Source organism: Miniopterus schreibersii (assembly GCF_964146895.1).
Source record: "Miniopterus schreibersii genome assembly, chromosome: 2".
Classification (NCBI taxonomy): domain Eukaryota; kingdom Metazoa; phylum Chordata; class Mammalia; order Chiroptera; family Miniopteridae; genus Miniopterus; species Miniopterus schreibersii.
This window is the reverse complement of record NC_138102.1, coordinates 126,444,189-126,463,986: the sequence shown is the minus strand read 5'-3', so window position 1 is coordinate 126,463,986 and position 19,798 is coordinate 126,444,189. Positions and strand designations below refer to the sequence as shown.

The window sequence follows — 19,798 nt, the reverse complement described above, 5'->3', positions numbered from 1 at the left end:
TGTATATTGCAAAATGACTAGTTAGCTAACACTTGCATCACGTCACATAGTTACCGTTTCCTTTTTGTGGTGAGACATTTAAGATCTACTCTCTTAGCAACTTTCAAGTATATAATATGGTATTATTAACTATAATCACCATGCTGTGCACTAGATCCCCAGAACTTATTTATCTTATAACTGGAGGCTTGTGCCCTTTGACCAATTCTTCATTTTATGAGTTTGACATTTTAGATTCTACATATAAGTAATATCATGCAGTAGTTGTCTTTCTCTGTCTGACTTATTTCACTTAGCATAATGCCCTCCGGGTCCAGTCTTGTTATCGAAAATGGCAGAATTTCCTTTCTCACAATTGAGTATATATATATATATATATATATATATATATACACACACACACACACACACACACACACACAGCTTTATCCACTGATCCACTGATGGATGCTTAGGTTGTTCCCGTATCTTGGCTATTTGAATAATGCTGCAATAAACATGGGAGTGCAGATATCTCTTCAAGATCCTGTTTTCATTTCCTTTGGATTATACACCCAGAAGTGGAATTGCGGGATTGTATGGTAGTTCTATTTTTGTTTTCTGAGAGACCTCCATATTATTTTTCATAGTGGCTGTACAGATTTATATTCTTACCAACAGTGCAATAGTTCCTTTTTTTCCACTTCCTCATCAATATTTGTTATCTTTTTTTTTTTTAAGAGTCTTTATTGATTTCAGAGACAGGAATGGAGACGGAGAGAGAGAAACATCAACGATGAGAGAGTCACTGATCGGCTGCCTCCTGCACGCCCCCGACTGGGGATGGAGCCCGCAGCCCGGGCATGTGCCCCAACCGGGAGTGGAGCCTCGACCTCCTGGATCCCAGGTCGATGCTCAACCGCTGAGCCACGCCGGCCAGGCCGTCAAAATGTCTTAATGGTCGCGTTCTTCTAGCCGGTGCTGAAACCCTGTGGTGATGTGTAACATACCACTGTCTAGGTCAGACCAGGGAGGACAGAGCTTGATCTTACCATGGCCCAGGAAATCCTCACTGCACCAAAGGACCTGTGTTGTTATAACTTAAATAATTTTAAAGTCATTTTAAGACTGGAAATTCTCTAGTTTTCCATCTACAGCTAACTTCTTCCGGTGATTTGAAAGCCCTGCCATTGAGCCCCTTGTTAGGCTCTCTTCCCAAAGTAAGCCCTACTGCAGTCATCAAGCACAGAAGACTTTTGCAGTCATTTCAATTTCCATAAAGATGTACAAAAGAAGGAATTTTCTGGTTTAACTACAATGGAGTAGGCTCTCAACATCTTACACTTGTATTAACAGAAATATCTGTGGTGTAATTCCATTTCCAGCAAAAGCAGAGAGAAGATGGCTGGGATTTTTTTTTTTTTTAATTTTTTATGAGCTAGAAGAGCAGAGGTAACATTATATCAAACTATAGGAATTTAATTACCCCATTCCACAAATGTAGTTTTCATACAAAGGAGTCAAAAGGATTTTCAGAGCTATTCTTCTGAGCCGTGATATAAAAACCCAGAATGCATTTAGTAGATGTAAAAGGTATTACTGTACATTATGAGCCACCACGATGAATGGAAGCACAGAAAGGAACACGGCATGAGACTGAACACACAGCGATTAAAAATCTCTTTGCCTCCCCTTCTCAGAAATATTGTAAGTTGCTTAGAGTTTTATATGCTTGTCACTGTGAGGACGGGCACTTCTGGGATATTTCTGAGGGGTGGGTTTCATACTGGGGAGAGGTTTCCCAGAAAACGGAAATGCTGTCATTTGAGGGCTTAAATCCAGAGTAGATGTAAGTACGAATGCTGGGAGGGTTGGGAGGAATAAATCACCCGGGGCCCTCATCATTCTTCCCCGGGGCTGCAAGTCTGTCTTTATAGTGTCCATAAAAAATCATTCCCTAAGTGCTGAAGGGAAGGCTGAGGCGGGGGGCCTGGGGGACTCTTTTACTGAAAAGTCTTTACGAGATTTTTGCTTTCCCTTCCTTATGAAAAATGTGACACATAGTCATTGTAGAAAAAATTTTAAAAAAGGACCAATAAGGAAAATAATCTAAAGATTTTTTGTAACATTACAGCAGTGATAATACTCTTAACATTTTGGTATATCGCCTTCTAGTTTTCCTGGAAAGTCATTTTGCTGAGTCAAGTAAGAACTAAGTAAGAGGGTAGTCCTGGCTTTGGGAGAGGGAGCGACGAGGTGTTCATCCACTTATCAAAGACGGCGCCGTCAGGGGAGGCTTTATCTTTTACATCAGCGGGAGAAAGAATAAACTGGAAGTATTCTAGAAATATGGGGTTTATGACTTTGCCCTCACATAATTTACAGAGTGTTTTAGTGAACTACCACATGTAGCTAATGAGTTTTGTTTGCTCTTTCTTTTTTGTTGAGAAGTTAACCAACACAACTTTTTCTAAAAATTAAAACATTGGTTTCCATATGCATTTTAATCTTAAAACATTGCATTAGTCTTGTCCCCATTAGTGAGTGCTGCTTTAATCAGCATTCACCCTCCTTTTGTTCTCTTTTTGAGTAAGATCATAAACATCTTTCCTCATAGGTCCTGATCTCAGATAATCATACTGTAGGGAGTAAAAGGGGAAGCGGGAATAAAACAGAGTGAATCCTACTGTATATGACACTATTGGTTTTCCTTCAGCCTGTATATCTATCTGAGGGACCTGCTAGTGAGGCAGTATGTGTAGTGGGTAGTTCAGAGTGTAGGCTTTACGGTTAGACGGCCTGGGTTCACATCTAGGCTCTGTCACTTACTGGCTGGGTAACCTTGGGTAAGTTAATTAACCTCTCTGTGCCCTAGTTTCTTCGTCTTCAAAACGAGAGCAATAATACTAGCAAGCCTTGTAGAACTTTGAGGATTAAAGAGATAATGCATTGTAAAGCTGCTTAGCACAGTGCTAAGAGTCCAATAAACGCCAGGTAGTATATTTGACATGATTGTGCTCTTAGATATCTAGGTGGCCACATCAGTAAGACTCAGGTACAGGAAAGGCCCCTGTGGAGAATATCTACTCTTCTGTGTGATCTTGGGTAATTCTCTAACTTCCAACCACTCAGGTTTTCTCTTGTGAAATACAGGCTATGCGGTTTATGATACAAAGGGGTTTTAGATGGAGACAGCATGCTACCTTGCAATGTGAAGTGCTTTAACCATAAATAACAAAGGTAAGGCCTCCTCTAAAAGATGTCAAGCTTCTTTCTGGAGATGGAGGAGGCCTCCCATGAGTTAATTAGCACACCTCCCTTGAGTGAACACAGAGAAAGGCAAGTCTCAGAAAACAGCTTGGGAAAACAAATGAATAAATATTGTTTCTGCCAGACAGAGAGAACACATGAAATATGAAACCCTGACTAAACTTTTCAAGCAGATTAGGAGTGATGCTGTTCATTGATACATGCAATCCTCCCTTAATAACTAAAGAAAGCAATAAATTTGGGGTTTCAAGTCTTGGCTGCTCCTCCCTATGAGTTCAAGTTTCTGAGAATTCAAGCCAGGTGTTTGCAGTTTGGCTGTAAGATGGTTGCATTAACATAAAAGTATGCAAAGAAGCTATTGGAAGAGTTCCAAAGGATGTCATTTGCTCTAGTTTCGATGCATTTCTTGGATGTGTATCCCTGTATGTTGGTAACGAGGGTCCTATGTTGGTGTCTAATTAGTAGGGTTTTAAGGTTCTCTGTAATAAAACAAGGGGAGATACTTTAAAATGGCACACTTCAGAAATCTTTAAATGTTCAGCTTTCGCAAAAACTTTTTTTGGGAGATGTTCACCTATTCCTCCCTCAAATATAGTTGAGAAGCCTTAGTTCTCCCAAGATGAAAGTCAAGGCTATAACCGGCAAGAAAAGGAGCATTGCTTTCTGCTTCTTTGCCAAGGTGATCTAGCAAAGGTATGACCTTGCAGGATTCCTACTAAACATTCCTACTAAATAGAATCCATTATGGCCACTCATTTACTCATTCAGTAATATTTACTGAGCATCTACTATGTGTCAGGTATTGGTAATTCAACTGTGAAACAGGCAAGTATGGTCCTGCTTCTTGGGGACTTAGAGTCTAGTGAAGGATACTGATAAGTGAATGTGAATTTAAATGTAACTTGGTAAGTGTAAAGATGGGGGGGAGGGCACTTACATCAGGCTCAGGAAGTGGGATGGATGACCAAAGGTGGTTTCCTGGGGGAAGACTTTCTCAGCAGTCAAATTGGTAATTTTTAATTTGCTGTAATATATGCTTACTGATAGAGCAGATGTTAATACTTTAAGAACATTTTGCATCTCAATGAATTGTCTGCATATTGGAAAGCTCCTTAGATTGAGTTTTAGGAACCATTGTGCTATAATTAAGCCCATAATCTCCTCCCCGGAAGGAATTTCTCTATAGAATCTGAGCCCCGACATGAGATGAGTCAACCATGAAGATAGCTATGGTCTTAATCACCTAAGATTGGGAAACCTTCACCTAAGTTATAGCTCTTACACTGATTCAGCATTTGAGTCTCACAGTGGAGCTTCAAGATAAGCAGGACTCATATAATTGTCCCCTCACACAGTCCCTGGTATCCATACGGTGCTGTACATACAATTGGCGCTCTATAAAAATTTGGCAGGGAAAAGAATCCTCATTTTATAAATGAATAAGGGAGGCTTGGACAAGTGAAAAGACTTGCCAAGACCATACAATAAAATAACGGCAGGGACTAAGCCATTAGATTTTCTGAGCCCTGATCTGTTACACCAAACCAGTTCTCGGGAGTTTAGGATGTCAGGGCAAGGTGTGACCAGGTGAGGCAGCAGAGTTATGAGCTTGGTGTCTTGGAGGCAGGTTATTGTTACAAAAGCAGGATTTCAGACTCTTTAGGTCACACTATCCAGAAGGGATTACAAATCAGTGAGTGCCCTCTGTTCTGGCTAATGTCTTTGGGGGGCAAAATAATTACATATTTAGCCTACACCTTGCTTAAATTTATAAAATGGCCTGCAATTACCCATCAGAGGCTATCACATGAACATCCAAATTCCTAGCTTCTCTTAAAAAGAGCAGCCCAACTGGTGTGGCTTAGTCATTGAGTGTCGCCCCTTGAACAAGGAGGTCATGCTTTGATTCCCTGTCAGGGCACATGCCTGGGTTGTGGGCTTAATCCCTAGTAGGGGGCGTGCAGGAGACAGCCAATCAATGATTCTCTCTCATCATTGATGTTTCTTTCTCTTTCTCCCTCTCCCTTCCTCTCTCTGAAATCAATAAAAACATATTTAAAAAAAGACCAGCCTTTTTGGTGGTCAGACTGCCTTTACCCAAGAAGACAACGGGGTCAGAGCTGAGTTGCTATCCCCATTCGACGGGGGACATGATCCTGAATTGGGAAGTGAAATTTCATCTTCATTCACTTACCTGTCTCCCCTTTACTGAGCAGGGGACTCTTTTCACTGGGGGAAGGGAGAGAGAACAGAGGGATTGGCATTTTAGGGAGCAGCAAACACACCAGTTCTCTTGGTAGCCAGAGCCAGACGGTAAGTTTGGCAAAATAGCTTGTCAAGAGACACTAGAAATATTCCAGGTCATACCATTCTTTCCAATCTCATGAATTTTTATTAATCTTTACCACATCTATTTTGTGCCCATCGAATAATGCATCTATATGAAATGTAAGTAGATTGCTGTAGTTTAAAGCAATACTATGTAGTATTTAGTTCTGAGTTTTGTCATGACTTTTTAAAAAATTTATCTTTATTGTTGAAAGTATTACAGGTGTCCCATTCCCCCCCCCCCCAATTGACCCCCTCCACCTTACTCCCACCCCCTTCCCAGGCCTTCATCCCGTCATTGTCTGGGTCCATGGGTTATGCATATATGCATATAACTTCTTTGGTTAATCTCTTCCCACCCTCCACCCCCCTTCCCTCTTCCCTCTGAAATATGACCGTCTGTTACATGTGTCAATGGCTCTGGATCTATTTAGTTCATCAGATTCTTTTGTTCATTAGCTCCTTGTTAAAGAAGACCCTTCAACATTTCCTGTAGTGCTGGTCTGGTGGTGATGAACTCCTTTAGCTTTTCCTTGTCTGTGAAGCTCTTTATCTGACCTTCAATTCTAAATGATAGCTTTGCTGGGTAGGGTAATCTTGGTTGTAGTTCCATGTTTTTCATCACTTTGACTATTTCTTGCCACTCCCTTCTGGCCTGCAAAGTTTCTGTTGAGAAATCAGCTGACAGTCGTATGGGTGCTCCCTTGTAGGTAACTAACTGCTTTTCTCTTGCTGGTTTTAAGACTCTCTCTTTGTTTTTAACCCTTGGCATTTTAATTATGATGTGTCTTGCTGTGGGCTCTTTGGGTTCCTCTTGTTTGGGACCCCCTGTGCTTCCTGGACTTGTAAGTCTATTTCTTTCCCCAGGTAGGGGAAGTTTTCTGTAATTATTTTTTCAAATAGGTTTTCAATTTCTTGCTCTCTTTCCTTTCCTTCTGGCACCCCAATAATATGAATGTTGGGCCTCTTGAAGTTGTCCCAGAAGCTCCTTATGCTATCTTCATATTTCTGGATTCTTTTTTCCTTTTGCTCTTCTGGTTGGGTGTTTTTTGTTTCCTCATGTCCCAAATTGCTGATTTGATTCTCAGTGTCCTCTACTCTACTGTTGATTCCCTGTAAATTCTTCTTCATTTGAGTTCATGCAGCCTTCATTTCAAATTGGTCCTTTATGATGTCATCGATTTTCTCAATGATTTTCATCATACTCTTACTAATACCCTTGAGCATCCTTATAATCATTATTCTGAACTCTGTATCTGTTAGCTTGCTTGGATCTATTTCATTTAGTTCCTCTTCTAGAGATTTCTTCTGTTCTTTCCTTTGTGACATGTTTCTTTGCCTCCGCATTTTGGCTGCTTCCTGGTGTTTGTTTCTGTGTATTAGGTAGAGCTGCTCTGTCTTCTGGAATTTGTAGAGTGGCTTTGTGTAGTAGGTGTCCTGTAGGGTCCAGTGGCTCAGCCTCCCCAGTCACCTGAGCTGGGCCTTCCAGGTGCTCCCCTGTGTGGGTTGTGTGCACTGTCCTGTTGTAGTTGAGCCTTAGTTGCTGTTGGCGTCACTGGAAGGAACTGACCTCCAGACCAATCAGCTGTGAGGACCAGCTGCAACTACAGCCAAAGAGCTGCTGTGCTGGAGACACCCCTATGGAGCAGGATTTACTTCAGTGGAGCTTTGGGGTTCACTAAGTGTGCCCCTTGAGTGTGTCACTCGTGGATGTGGTAGGGCTGTAATTCAGTGTGGTCGAGTCTGACCACCAGGTGCATTGTCTCTGAGGCCTCTGGGGAGGTGCAAAGTCAGCCTGTGCCAGTGCCTTGCCCAGGGCCACCCAGCATGAGCTACACAGCAAACCGTAGTTGGCTGCTACTTGTGCTGGGCTTGGAGGTGTCCAGGAGAGGCCAAGCTCTGAGCCAGTGCAGGCTGCCGCTAGTGCCAGGCCTGGGGCCGCTTATCAAGCCGTATGGGGTCCGCTGCTGCTTGTTTGAGAGATTTTAGGAAAGTCCTAAGCCTGAGGCTCGAGAGGCCACTTGCACAGAAAAGCCCCTGGAAACGGCCTGGATGAGCTGCAGGTGGGGAGGGGCGGGGCCTCGGGAATCACGGGGCGGGGCCAAAGGTGAGAGTCAGGTGCTGGCGATTCAAATATGGCGCCTGCCTGCCGGCCGTGTGCGGGGAGGACTCGCCAAAGGAGCAGTGGCCTCTGCCAGCCCTTCTGCCTGGGAGGAAGCCGCCCCTCCGCCTCTCGCCCGGATCTCAGGCAGGTTAGTTCCCCCCCGAGTGTCCCAGGTCCTTTCAGGCTGCTGCCCGGCGCTGGGCTCAGAGGGAGCGTCCGAGTGAGTCCGTGCCGGGCCCTTTAGAGGAGCTGCTGGGGCTCCCGCAGCCTCCACGACCCTCAGCCACAGTCCCCGCTGGTTTCACAGCCTGAAGTTGTGGGGACGTCTGTTCCCGGCCCTGGAGCCCTGGGCTGGGGGCCTGCTGTGGGGCTGGGAACCCTCCCTCCTCCGGGAAACCCCCACTGCCGAGATTCCCTCCCGGGTTTAAGCCGCGGCACCGGGTGTGGGCCCGCAGCCGGGTCTCTGTGATTCAGCCCCTGTCCGCCCGCGTCTGCGCCCCTCCTCCCGGTCTCGATGCTCCTTCAGCTCCCTGGCTGTGGGGCTTCTGTGCAGCCAGATCTCAGGAGGCTCTGAGCGCTGGTGGTTCTGTATTTTAGTTGTCATTTTGATGTGGTTGCGGGAGGCGGTGGGTGCAGCTGCTACCTACGCGCCATCTTGTTTCTCCTGTCATATGACTTTTTAACATAAACATGATGTATTTTATTTCCAACCCTGCCTCATTTATTGTAGTCTCAGCTCTCCTGAGATAGGCTAATTGCAGTGCTGTGTCTGACAGTTAGACTGAGAAGACTTGGCTTCCTTTTATGATTGGCTTCTATTGTGAGCTCCTCACTGGCCCCGACAGGCCTGTGCTGTGTTACTTGGCTGATCCAGGGCCCACAAAGGAGATGAAGGCACCTACCCAGTGCAAGCTATAGAAGAATGGCTGTAGGCAAACTAGATAGACCCCTGTCTTTTCTGGGACACACCAAGCTCAGCTGTCCAGAACATGGCATACATTCTAGAGGTCAAGTCACTGAGAACAGAGGGCGAACAGTGTGGTATAGTACAAACAACATAGACATTGGGGGTCAGGCACAACTGATTCCAATTCAGCTCTGTCAGCCCTGAACTTACTCAAATTACTCAACCTAAGTCTCAGTTACCCCATCTGTAAAATGGGGGATTTAGCATTGACTCATAGTAAGAATTCCATAAATGTTAGTTAATCATTTTATTTTCTCCATTTTAGGGTCAAGGATCCTAAGACTGAGAAAGGCCAAATAACTTTCCTAAGGTGAAGTAAGTGGCAGAGCCTGCCCTTGAACCTTGGTTCTTTCACTCCATAGTCCATGTGCTCCAACCACCATGTTATATTACCTTCCCAGCACCTGCTTCTGGAGGTGTGAGCATGATTTAAAGTGCTTAGCACTGTGCTAGCATGCAGGTTTCAGTAACTGGCAGTGATTATTATTAGAGACAGGGGAGCTCAACAGAGCTGAAATGCTATCTAGAGGTTCAATTACCTATGCACCCTCACTGTGACAGGGACCCCAGTTTACAGGTAAATCTTTCAGCTCCATTTACACATATAGATGGCAGTGTCAACTCTGAGTGTGAGAGATGGTGAGTGGTGATGGTAGTGGTGATGCTTAGTGACTAGAAAAGAAACATGACTTCATTAATAAAAACTTAAAATAGAAGACAGCTCAGTGCAGTGGAGCAGCCAGAATGGCTCTCCCTGCTGAACATACCTTTCTTGTCAGTTTTCAGACATATGAGCATCCTCTAGGATTCCTGGTCTTACCTGGAAAGAAATAGGTGAGAGCGTGCAAGCTCTGTAGCCCAAATGTCTAGGAGGGTGTTGCTTATCGTAATGCAGAGATAAAAATGAAACGACCTTCTAAAGGCAGTGGTGACTACCCACAGCTTACTAGGGAGTCAGTAAAAACCTCATTTTTCATACCAGCCTTCGAGAACTGACCTTTAAAATCACCACATCTGGGGAGAATGTGTGATTTGATGCAGAACATTTTAGGGCATGCCGAAAAATGAATGGCTAAGAGTGCGCTCATCAGTTTTCTTCTCCTTCAAGGAGCTCAGAATTGCTTAGGTTATAAAAGTCAGTTCTTGGGCACTTCTGAATCTATAGCATTTGCTTAAGTAGGTCTTCTGTGCAAAGTAGATTAAGCATATATATAAATGGAATGCTAATCCATGCACCTGGTATGAAATGATGGGCGTGTGTGTGTGTCCTCAGAGGGAGGTTTAGCCATTTCAAGGTACCTAGTTATATAATAAATTCAACAAAGGGTCGTTTGGAAACAGGTGGAATTGCTTTAAAAGAAGAGACACACTATGTGAATTGCTTTGTTATGGAGATGTTGCATTGAGGCTCGTGTACTACATCTAGGGTCCAAGGAATAATACTGATGAATGTAAAACCTGATTTGTGAAACTCAAAATACCTGCAGGTCCAGAAAGCATTAAAGAGAAGCCTATTTGTATTCATAATACCCCTTTTAAAGAGCCACAGAATTATGTGGAAAACAGAATTGGATGGATGGTCATCTCACAAATTCATCTCCAGGTGAAATAGCGTCTGTCTGATCTTGTGTGTTATCATCTGCTAAATGAAGGTCTGGGCAGTGATGCCGAGAGAAATTCCTCGAAGCTGCTAATTCTGAGCAGCCTGGGCCGTGAGGCACTTCAGGGCCTGGATCTATCACAGTCAGACTCCTGTATACTCCGACCAAGCAGTTAGCATTTTCCCTGGCTAGTCTCCAGCTGGCTCTAACTTTCAGAAACAGCAAACTGAAAAACTTTCCCCTGACATTTTCTGATGAGGATCCAGATGTCGGAATCAGTGGGTTTTCAGAGTTGCAGCTTATAGTAATGGAAGAGGCCAGAAACTCCTTAACCATAAGTCTGCTGAGCTTCCGAGGGAGGTACCTGTTAATCAGCCTTCATATTGGCTCCTGAAAGCCCAGTGAGGGGGCCAGCTCCTCCCTTCCTCCTGCTTGGAGGGCATTGGCTGTTATTGAGGGGGCCAGAGAGAGAGGTCAAGGAGCAGATCTATTTCTGAAGCCATAAGTGAAAACTGATTTGATGGGTATAGTAGAAAGTTTTTCATCTTTTCAAAGCCTGTGATATTAGAAAATTTGCTCATGGTAGTAGCTACTGGTCTGGAAGATCGGCACTGACCCTGTTGGCTTGGCCCACTGAGAAACTCTTCTTACCTAACCATTCCCTCCCTTCCTTCAGTATTTGTAGAGTATCTGCTACATGTCAGGCAGGGTGCTATCGACCACACATTAAACAACAATAACAAAAACCCCCCGAGTCATACCCTGTCCCTGACCTCAGGGAGTTCAGGGTCTGGTGGAGGGAGAGGCAAGAAGACTGGCAATTTCAGTTTGGATCCATACGTGCTACACTGACTGCGAGAAGGGGACCACCTAACCTGGTGCACAGGCAGGGATTAGGCAAAGGTGATGGTGTTGACAAGAGCCCTCCAGACAGAAGGAAGGTGTGTGCAAAGGCCTAGGTGGGAAGCTAAAGATAGGATGTTAGTCTGCACAGTTGCAAATAGTCCTTGAGGGGTGGGCAATAGGGAGAAAGAGGGCTGAGAGGGGAGTCTGCAGGAGGCAGGGGCTAGGTCTTAAAGGATCTTTTCTGCCATAGGAAGAAGTTTGGACCTTTACTCTGGGGCAGTGGGGACTGAAGTTTTGTGATTGGGCTACCATATGGGCATTGTGACCTGCCATTGAGCCCCGGGGTTGGAGAGTCGTATGGTGGGTGTGTCTCAGCAAGGTTTTAGGGACATGGACCAACTGCTGGGTGTCACTGATGGTAAGTGAATGCTTGTCACTCCTGTTAGTCCGTGAGTGGGAGGAAGTGAATGAGGGATGTTTCTTTTTTCTTTTCTTCTTTTTTAAATAAAAAAATACCTTGAAAGCCCTGGCTGGTGTGGCTTAATGGTTAGAGTGTCGGCCCATGCACCGGAGGGTCTCGGGTTCGATTCCCAGTCAAGGGCTCGTACCTGGGTTGCAGGTTCAACCCCCAGTGCGTGTGTGAGGCAACCAATCGCTGCGCCTCTCTTACATCGATTTTTTTTCTCCCTCCCTCCCTCCCTCCCTCCCTCCCTCCCTCCCTCCCTCCCTCCCTCCCTCCCCTCCCCTCCCCTCCCTCCCTCTCTCTCTAAAAATCAATGGAAAAATTGAGGATTAACAAAAAAAAGAAAGAAAAAAATACCATTAAAGCCTAACGTAAAAACTAGTAAATGTTAAATGATAGTAAGTCAGGTGGTCTCCTTTGAAATTGAAAATGCTCTCAGATAAGCTGAAGAAGGGGCAATAAAACTGAAATGGCTGGAGGGCATTTAAATGAGATCCATTTGTTCTTGAAAGCAACCTGAAAGATATAGGAACCGGTATTAAGAACCACACAGAAAAACTGGACTAAAACAGTGCTGCTGGAAATTGCCTATGTCGATATGTTCTTCCATAAAAGTTGTTTTCTGCTGACACTTTTTTTCTCCAATGGACAGTCCTCTTATAGTTGATGATCAATTTTCCACAAGGTTTGCCATAATGTTTCCTCAGAGCTTAGGTTTTTACATTTTAATTCATTTGATGGCTGTTGTTAACCTAAGACAATATATGCTGTTTGCACAATTCAGGTCATTGTTTTCTAGCTGACAAGACGAGTTACTCAAATCCCGGTCCTCCTCTTTTTCTCGCCTTGTTTTTGTCTGTCTCGATTTGAGGAGAGTCACTGGTCAAAGCGGCAGTCTACCCAGTCAAGTGGAGCCTATGATCTGCCATGGTCCATAGTTTAACTTACCTCTCTCTCCCCATTGTAATGAGAGAAAAAAGCCTCTCTTTTAGGCCTCTCTTTTTCTTTGCTGTGGCCCTCCACAATTTATGAGAAGCACCTGGTAATTAAACCCCAAGATTAGTGGCTCCTCTAATTCAAACAGCGCCTCTGGTTCAAACTGCAGACAAGATAAGCTACTTTCAAGGCTACATTCTTGTATCCCCTTCCTCCCTGCTATTTTCACATCTCTGGCATAATTCACACCAAGGAATTAATAGAAAGTACCTTTCCCTTTCCAACAAGCCTCTTTTGAACTTCTCATAACTTTTACTATAAGCATTTTTACAGGCTTGGGAGAAATACTGATAAGACACCTTCCTACGACATCTGCCGGACTGTCTCCTGGAAAGCACACAAACTGTAGCTTTTCAAGACAACCTCCCTGGTGTCTGTTCAAAACAATCCAAACCCCTCCCTTCCTTATTGCCTAGCAACAGTGTGTGCTTAACACCCAAGGCTGGCCTTTGGTTCCTTGCCCTTGTATTGATTAGCATGCACCGGCCCTTTCCTTTCTAGGGGAAAGTAAAATAAACTCCCTCTTTGCATCTATCTCTTCTTTTAGTTGTGAAATCTTTCATAGCCCTGCATCACTGGCCAAAACCCATGATGTACATTTTGGGCTCTTTTAAGTCACTCCCTCCCTCAACCCCTTGACCTTACTATTTTCAGTAATTTTCCCTCTTTCCGAAACCCTCCCAAGGTTTCATTTATCTTTCAAAGTTCAACACAGACTTCATATTCTTTGTGTTCCAAGACTGATGAGCACACTGTCATTTCAAGACTGAGAAGTTTGTGGTGGGGTAAAACAGCAGAGTTTAATTATTGTTTTTATATTACTTCGGTCTTCCCATTCACATGGCATGTTTCTGGCATAGAACCATATCTTTACGTACCTTTGTAATCTCAACGAGAGTTTAGCGCAGTAGAATTTAATAAATGTAAATTAAAAAGTGTATTTTGATTATGTTGTGACTTGGTAAGAGCTACGGTGATTTTCATTTACAGGCTCGTGGTAAAATATGAGTCTAGATATCTAGGTGTAGCTGCAGTGGCTTGAGGCATACAGACAATAGTATTTGGAATCTGTGCAGCGACTGGCCCCCATATCTGTGAACATGTGAGGAATGGCTTTCTTTTGCCAAGGGGAGGCTCCAAGAGTGGTGAGAGTGGTCTGTGGTTACAGAGCAGCTGTAGCCCTAGGACTTCAGGTGACCAGTGTCTTTCAGCTGTAAGTTTCTAGCATTGCCTACACTCTTATTTCACCCAGGACTAGCTCAGGGCAAAATCATGAAGCATGCACAATCTCCCTTTCTGCTGTTTCTTGAAGCCCAGTCCCAGAGAGCTTTGTCAGTCAGGAGCCCTTGTTCTGCAAATAAAGCATCGGGGTCGTCATTGCACCTAATGAGATCTGGCTTTATGTGTGGCTCTTGGGAGTCTTTGCAGTTTAAATAGTTAAAGAAACAACAACAAAAGTTGTTATCTGGTGGGAAGTTTCCTGTCTAGTGATGTTTGAATGATGGTTTAAGCAAGGAAGCTTCCATTTTCACTTTTGTTTCCCTATTTTTGTTGATTTGTATTGCCTTAATATTTCTATGCTAAAGTTTCCTGCTATGCTCTTGAGCTTCACTCTTCCAATCCTATTATCAGCTGTAATTTAATCAAGACTGAGGGAATTTTGGCCAAAGGTGAGAAGATACTTACTGCTTGTAAATTGAATTTTGATGTAGCTAAAATTCAACCTGCTGTATCTGGGGGTGAGCGGGAAGGGCACTTTGAATGGTCTCCACCTTTTAAACAATGGTTCAAATGTATTCTTTAACATTACTGGTTATTCGAGCATGGAAAAATGTTAGAGAAAACACTGAAAGCAAGACTGTGGGACATAGACCCCCTTTTGTGTGTTTTTATCTGCATTTATCAGAGGTGCAGACATCTGATGTTAGAACATCTTTGAGTGACAGTCTTCCCTTATGGGACTGATCTTTTTTTATGACATGGGCAGCCAGTAGAACAGATGCTCGTTAGAATCATGTAGAGCAGGGTTCTGGAGGTCCCGGCTTTACAGGCATTGAGTCTTTATTTGTTAGATCATGACATGGTGGTGGAAGGGGCATGGAGCCCAGATGGGGGCTGGGGCATTGTGAGTGGCTGGGGCACATGGGGATTTGGGGTAGTAGCACTTCATACCCAATTATGGCTCTATTTCAGTTTTTCAGCAATAGGAACTGCTGTGCCTGTGTGACTGGCTGATAGTGGCCCTGTATCCATACATGTACTTGTTGAGGGAGGAAAGAAAGCTGGCTTTGCATTAAGAAATGAGCTTGACTCCTAGCTCTGCCAACCGGGAGTTGTGGATTCCAGGGAAAATCACTTAAACATTGAGCCTCAGTTTTCCCATCTATAAAATGGAAATGATAATAACCGCTCTATCTCAAGTTAGAAATAAGATAACATATATGAGAACACTTTATTAAACTGGGAAGCCTTCTAGCTAAGTTTCTTTATTATCCTGATGTTTTAGCATCATTGTTGAGTTCTGTTGTTTAGTGATAACTTCAAGTATGGAAGTGTTCAGTGTTGTTTACTCAAATACTATATTTCTGTGCTTTCTGAGTTGTTGGGCTTGCTTTTCGTATATTTTTCTTGCTCCCCTCTTATGTTAGGGTGTGGGCTTGGAAGCTACGTAAGTAAACTTTGTTTGAACTGTGTACAAGATGAAGATAAATAGGATCTGGGGGAGGGCCTGAGGGGTTGTTTTATACAGAAAGTAAATCAAATTTAGCACGTTACTTTTTGTTATGTGTAACACATCTCAGCTAGGGCTTTTTCAAACTCTTTGCCAGCTTCTTGCTTTCAAGATTTGTGGCTAATGGAATTCTAGATGTGGAATGATGTGTGTGATTATTTTAAAATATATACTACCAGTATGTAAAGATCAAATTTTTAGTGAAGGTGGCAGAGAAAACTTATCACTCACTCACTTGCTCACTCACTCACTTAGGCAGTTATTAAATGATGTGTGTAGCCACTCTCTTGGAGAAAGTGAAAGAAGTAGGACAGCTGGGCTTCCTCCTAGAAGTTTGTGTGTACCATTTTAATCCAGTTTAAGAATATAGCATGACTCTCAGGAAGAGGTTCTATAGTTATTTCATGGATTCAGGGAATGGGAGAAGCGGGAGGCAAAAGGACCCTTTAAGAGGGAAATTGGAACAATAAATATCTTTTCCATCAATAGTTCTTTGGAAAAAAAATGTTCGTCTCTTTAACTGGAATATGTGTCTTAGCTAGACTTCAGGTGCCTCACACCAAACATAAGAAGGATGTTGCAGCGTGTGCTTCTGTAAATCACCATGTGGGACCAGTGTGTATTTTGTTGGTGTGCTCAGTCTCAATGGAGGCAGAACTGCGCTCGCCGAAGCTCTCCTTGCTGCCCCTCTGGTTCGCAGGAACTGTTGCAAGAGTGGTGTCCTACCAGGAGTGATCTGATGATGGCAGCATTGGGCGACCTATCTCATTTCCTCAGCACCCGCTCTGCGTGCGCAGGTCCTGGACCTTGCTCCACAGCAGTGTTTGGATTTCAGACTGTCACTCAGACTTTTCTTCTGCTTAATGACTCTATGTATGTAAATGACTCTGCTTTTTTTTTTTTTCTGTGGAAGAGGTCCAATCTATCATTCCTGTTTTGGTTTTCAGTTAATGATTATATGTAATTATATCCAAATAAAATATTTATAAATAATTACATATAATTAGTGGTATGTAAAACTTGGAATTCATGAATGTCAGCTGTGATGAAAGGTACCCTTCAATTTGGGAGGTGTTAGTCTTACTATTATTATTTGTTTCTGTTTCAAAGGCATTAGTGGCCAAGAATCTGCAATTCTCTTTTACTGGTGTTCTTAGAAGGTTCAGGGTTGTGTTTTTGTTTGTTTCGTCTTTGGCTTTTTAAATAATAGGGAGGATATTTATTTGGTAAATCTCTAGGGATTATATAATAGCTCCACATCTGGAGAATCCTCTGAGGAAAACAAATGATATTTTCTTAAAAGTTTCAGAAGCAGTTAGTTAGCCTTGAATTCTGAAAGGTCGTCAAGGGGTCACCCAGATCAGCTCTAAGCAGGCTTTGCATTTAATGCCAGACGGAGGAAATGAGCAGTTGCCCCTCCTCCCCGTTAGTGACCATGACCAAAGCAGCCTGCATTTTGAGGTCTCAGCGGCTACTGAAAACAGAAAAAAAAAAATATTCCCAGCCAGTCTGTAACTCAAATTTTGCCAACTCCTGAGGTTCAGGTACATTTTACCATTTTTCTTTACCTGTTAGCCACACTTAGAGCTACAAATAGAAAACTGTCTCAGAGCAAAAGGTCTTAATTCTCTGGGGAGAGTGGGCTGTAGAAACAGCATCTAGGCACCTACCGTGGTTGAGGACAGTAGGAAACCAACAGGCAAGGTAGAGAAAGGAAATGAGCAGGTGGAGCGGTGTAAGGCAGAGTTTCTGGAAGGACTCTCAGACGAGGAATGGGGCCTGAGAGTGTTCCGAGTGATGGGAAGGGGGGTACGCAGTGGCTCTTCTCTCTGAGGTTGCCCTGATTCTAGGAGCACATGGGCTAAAGATACAATAATGGATTTAGCTTTGAATCTTTAGTTGAGTTAATGCAGACCTTTTAATTCCCCTTAGAACGGGATGGGATGCCAAATCTATGTGAAGACTACAATAGCACACCAGGTTTTCTCAGGGGCTCCCTCAGCCTGTTTTGATTTAGGTCATAACCATGACCTTGCATTATGTATTCTATGATGTAGCATAAGGGAAATGAAAGATGCTCTTAGTAGGCTGACCTAAATGCTCCTATAACTGTCTCCATATATGTATTTTGGAGGCTTTGAACATGGCAGCACATTTCCCCCCCACAAACACTTCTGTATGCAATGTTAAGGCTCCAAGGATATCACATCATGTGCTAGAAATGCAATATACATTGGGGAATTCACTTAAAGACACACTAAGAAGATGCTATGAGATTCGAATTTTCCTGTTTGACTTCTATTTTTCCATTTTTTTGGTTGCAAGGGAAAATCATGCATCTATTAATCTTTTACCTGGAAACTTTAAAGTACTGAGCTCTAGATCTCTTAAATGTCACCATGTAGACTGGTCCTGGGTAAATCATTTCATCTCCTTAAACTTGAGTTTTCCTTTTGATGAAATAGGAAGCTGAACTTTCAGTCTTCTTGTTTTATGAATGTATGACCATTTCACTTCATTGCGTTCAGTATTGTGCAAATTTTTTTAGAGGACAGACTTTGGAGGGCTATATTTTAACTTCCCAAAACATATTCTCATCTCTTATTTTGGCTCTTCTCATGAGAGGCCTCTGTGATAATTCCTTCTCCCAATCCCCTGCTACTCCTGGTTCAAGTCTATTCTAAGTCACTCAGCTCTCTTGTCTCTAGGCTGCTACTTCCTTCTAACTGGTCTCTGCTTTCACTCTTGCCCCTCTATAATCTATTCTTTACCCAGCACCAGCATGATCTCTTGAAAACTAAATTAAAACATGTCTCTCTCCAGGCCTAAACCTTTCAATGACTCCATTGTCCTTGGAAATACAAATCTATTGCTGCCACAGGGCCTTTGCACTTCCTCTGCTGGGAACACTCTTTCCCCTAGATCTTTGCACAAAAAGCTGCTTTTCAAGCAGGTTGCAGTTTAAATATTCCTCCCTCAGAGAGGCCTTCCCTGACCTCTTCATCTAAAATAGCCATGTCTTTTACTTAATATCTGACACATTACATGGTTTTATTTATATAGCATATTCTACCTGAAATTCTTCTGTGTGTTGATTTTTGTTGTTGTTATTGTTGTCTGTCTCATCTCAGTATAGCACATATGCTTCATGGTGATGGGGACTTCTTTGCCTTACTTATGGCATATCCTTAACAGCTAAAGCAGCGTCTGCCAAATAATAGGTGCTCAGGGAGTGTTTGTAGAATAACTGAATGAATGAATGGATGGATGCCACAGGCAGAAAAACTACATGCTGGAGAGGTTGTGGTCACATAGCTAATTAAAAGCAGGGCTTAGACTAGAACTTAGGCCTCCTCATGTTTCTTTCCTCCAGGTCACACTGCCACACAACAGGCCTAACTTAGAGATAATTCTTTCATTCACTATTTGTTTATTTATTCACCAAATACTTAGGGAGCTCTTATTATGTTTCAGACACTATTCTATATCAATGGTTCTCAACCAGGAGTGATATTGCTCCCCTGGGAACATTTTTTAATGTCTAGTGACATTTGTGGTGGTTACCACTGGGGTGGCTGGTGGTACTGGCATCTAGTGAGTAGAGGCCAGTAAACATTCCACAATATACAGGACCTGTCCCTCTTCCCTCCACTCAATAAAGAATTATTTAGCCTAAAATGTCAGTAGTGCTGAGCTTGGGAAACCCTGTTCTAGATAAACAGATACATGTTCTTATGGAGTTTATAATCTAGGGTGGAGAGACAGATGACAAATGGTACATACTATACATAAATAAGTTGAAGACCATGTCAAAAAGTGGTGTGATGGAAAAGAAAGAAAAGTCAGAACAAAGTAAGGAGTGCTGGTAGGCACTGGGGTAATGGGGGTAGGAAGGGCTATAATCTTAGCTTCCTTGGGAGGTGAACCAAGAAAAGAGACTTTGCTTCTGGAGGTTTAGCTCCATGACCTGGACTGACCAGTCCTTTGGGTCCAGCCCAGTGCTGCAGGGCATCATTAGCCCATGCAACTGCAGATCATCCTTACACTGAAAAAATAGAAAACCCTCCTGAACTAGGGGGCATGTTAACCTCCATATAAAAATAGAGCCAACTCCCATGGGCTAGAATATTATTTTCTGTCCCTTTACAGGAGCGTTTAAATTCTCCTCTTTCTCAACACCTTCAGCACTCTGTCATCACTAATGCAGGACAGCGTTAATTTGATGCAAGTTTTATTGCTCATTGTCAGCATCTCACTTTTCTCTTAAAGCAAAAATAGTGTGATTTCAGCCTCTCTCAAGAGCATTGTGAGTTTTTGGTTGTACAGAGATTTCTGTCTGTCTAGGTTAATTTTTGAAACTCAACAAAAAAATTGTGGATTTTAATATCTTGGGAAAGTTGTAGTGGTTGATTCTGATAAAACTCAGGTCAATAAAATGGTTCTTACTATATATATTCATATGCGTATTTATACACACATACATTATATATGTGTATGTGTATATAGATCGATA

The 19,798-nt window shown here is 43.0% G+C and overlaps 1 protein-coding gene across 1 annotated transcript in view; it reads left to right on the top strand.

Annotated features, from left to right (window-relative positions):
* TPH2 (tryptophan hydroxylase 2) overlaps positions 1-19,798 on the top strand; it is a 93,390-nt gene that overhangs the window by 62,547 nt on the left and 11,045 nt on the right. The window lies entirely within an intron of this gene.